This window comes from Rhinopithecus bieti, unplaced genomic scaffold, assembly GCF_001698545.2.
Source record: "Rhinopithecus bieti isolate Rb0 unplaced genomic scaffold, ASM169854v2 scaffold_5260, whole genome shotgun sequence".
Lineage (NCBI taxonomy): Eukaryota > Metazoa > Chordata > Mammalia > Primates > Cercopithecidae > Rhinopithecus > Rhinopithecus bieti.
In genome coordinates, this window is record NW_016805896.1 from 3,602,173 (window position 1) to 3,605,123 (window position 2,951).

Here is a 2,951-nt window from a genome sequence, read left to right on the forward strand (position 1 = left end):
AAAAAAAAAAAAAAAAAAAAAAAATTGACCATTTTTATGATGACCATAAACCATGAACCATTTTTTTGGACAAGGCTATAAAGCAAGTTTCAACAAATTTCAACAATTGAAATCTTACAAAGTGTGTATTCTGACTATAATGCCACTGAGCTAGAAATAACCAAAAGTACCTAGAGAAACCCCATATGTTTGGAAATTAATAAAACACACTTTTAAATAACCTGTGTATAAAAGACAAAATCTGGCCGGGCGCGGTGGCTCAAGCCTGTAATCCCAGCACTTTGGGAGGCCGAGACGGGCGGATCATGAGGTCAGGAGATCGAGACCATCCTGGCTAACACGGTGAAACCCCGTCTTTACTAAAAAAATACAAAATCTAGCCGGGCGAGGTGGGGGGCGCCTGTAGTCCCAGCTACTCGGGAGGCTGAGGCAGGAGAATGGCGTAAACCCGGGAGGTGGAGCTTGCCGTGAGCTGAGATCCGCCCACTGCACTCCAGCCCGGGCGACAGAGCGAGACTCCGTCTCAAAAAATAAAAATAAAAATAAAAAATAAATAAATAAATAAAAGACAAAATCACAGTGGAATATTAGAAAACATTTTTATCAGAATGGTAACAAAAATACTATGTATCAAAATCTGTGAGATCAAGCCAAAATAGTACTTAAAAGAAAATGTATAGCCTTGTAAGAATATATTAGGAAAAATGAGAATAAATTAATTAAGCATTCATTCCAAAAGTTAGTAAAACAACAACAACGGCAGTAAATTAAATCCAAAATATTAAGAGGGAGCAGGTGCTGAGGAGAGAACCCCTCACTAGCTACCACCATATGTTCCAGCCAGATACCACACATCTCTATCCCTCAGAGAACCCTGACCAGCCTCTGGTGCAGTGGTACCCCTAAGTGAACTCGCTCTTTTGGAAGTTCACCTGATTACTCTCTATCAGCCTGCCAGGCAGACATCTGGAGCCGGACCTATGAATTGAAGTTCTGTGAGCTAGTGTGGGCTAAGCAACATTCCAAGGATATGGACAAGAGATTGAAAGAGGTGTCAGGGGCAAGCCAGCATTTGCTATCCACTTCATTCAGTCCTATTTTGTCCTAAAGTGTGATCCAACCACTGAAGATTTGTACATAGAGACATGTGTAACTGCTAGCAGTGCAGCAATGTGTGATCCATCAAGAGCAACATGGATATACTAAACATTTTTATCAGAATGGTAACAACAATACCATACTTCAGCATTCTGTATGTTTACTAAGCCACATTTGTTAAACACATTGCTCAAATCTTTTATAGTTTTATTAATTTTTTGAAGGCTGTTTCTGTCAATAACTGAAAAAGATGTATTCAAATTTCCCTCTTGTGATTATAGAATTGTTTATTTCTCTTCTTAATTCTTCCTGTTATTTTTCTAACATTAATTTCTTGTTGGATTAGAATGTTCTTCCCATTTTGCTTTATATCTCTTGAGAGTTTGTTTTGAAGAACATGAAAATTTAGAAGTCTTTCTTACAATTTTTAAAAATTTAGGCTGAATTTGTTGTATGTTTCCTTTTTTAGTCCTAATAATGTTCGTGCTTTTTCTTGCAGGGGTTTGTAGTATTTTTTATGTTTTAAATTACATTTGCTGCCCTTTTGTTCTATGTTTCATTAATTTGTTTTCTGTTAGTTTCTTCTTCCATTTTCTCAGAATTTATTTTGCTACAATTTCTCTAACTTTTTAAGATGAAGTTTTAGGTTTCTCCTTATATAAGCATTTTAGGATATAACACTTGTTCTTTGTATTATTTTAGCGTAATTTGCAAATTTTTATGTATGATATTTTAATATTGGTATATCCTAAATGTTTTCTAACTTCTGTGATTTTCTTTCACTTATGAGCTATTCAAAAGTGTTTTAAAATATTTTATATATATATCCTAGTTGTTATTTTTGATTTATAATTTGATTTTGTTGTAGTCAGAGAATGTGGTCTGTATGATACCTATTCTTTGAAATTTGTCCTAGATCTAGGTAACGCATGGTCAATTTTCACAAATATTCCACGTAAAAATGTGTATTTGCTCATTGTTTGGTTAAGGAATTTATGTGTATTCACTGCATGAAGATTCCTTTACCATTTGTGTTCTTTAGCTGTATCATGGCCTTACTAAATTTTGTCTGATTTACATATTGTTCACGGAGAGAACTTTCCCATCATAATTGTGGATTTCTCAATTTCTTATAATTCAGTCATGTTTGGTTTCATTGTTGCACGGGCCTTAAGACTCTGGTATTATGTTCCTATTGGTTTAAACTGTTGTGTGTTCCTGGAGAATTTAACCCTTTATCATTATGTGGTGACTTTATCCCTAAACATGATTTTTGCCTTAAAGCCAAATATTAAACAGGTAATAATTAAAATATCATCAGTTCTAATGTACCTATACCAGCTTTCTTTTGATTAGTATTTGCCTGGAACATCTTTTTCCATTCTTTTACTTTCATCTTTTTTGCTTCCTTGGTTTGTCTCCTTTCTGCAGCATATGGATTTTTTTATATTCAATTTAACCATAATGCTTTGAGGGGTCAAAACATGCCATTAGTTGCTTACATTTGTTGATATTACTAATATACTTGGATTTATATCTTCCATATGATTATTTTTATTTGCTGTGCTTTATCTACGATTTTTTCTCTTCCTGTCTTCTTTTGACAGGATCAAGTTTTTTTTTTTTTGGTTTTTTTTTTTTTTTGAGATGGAGTTTTGCTCTGTTGTTGTTGTTGTTGTTGTTGTTGTTGTTGTTGTTGAGACGGAGTCTCGCTCTGTCACCCAGGCTGGAGTGCAGTGGCCAGATCTCAGCTCACTGCAAGCTCCGCCTCCCGGGTTTACGCCATTCTCCTGCCTCAGCCTCCCGAGTAGCTGGGACTACAGGCGCCCGCCACCTCGCCCGGCTAGTTTTTT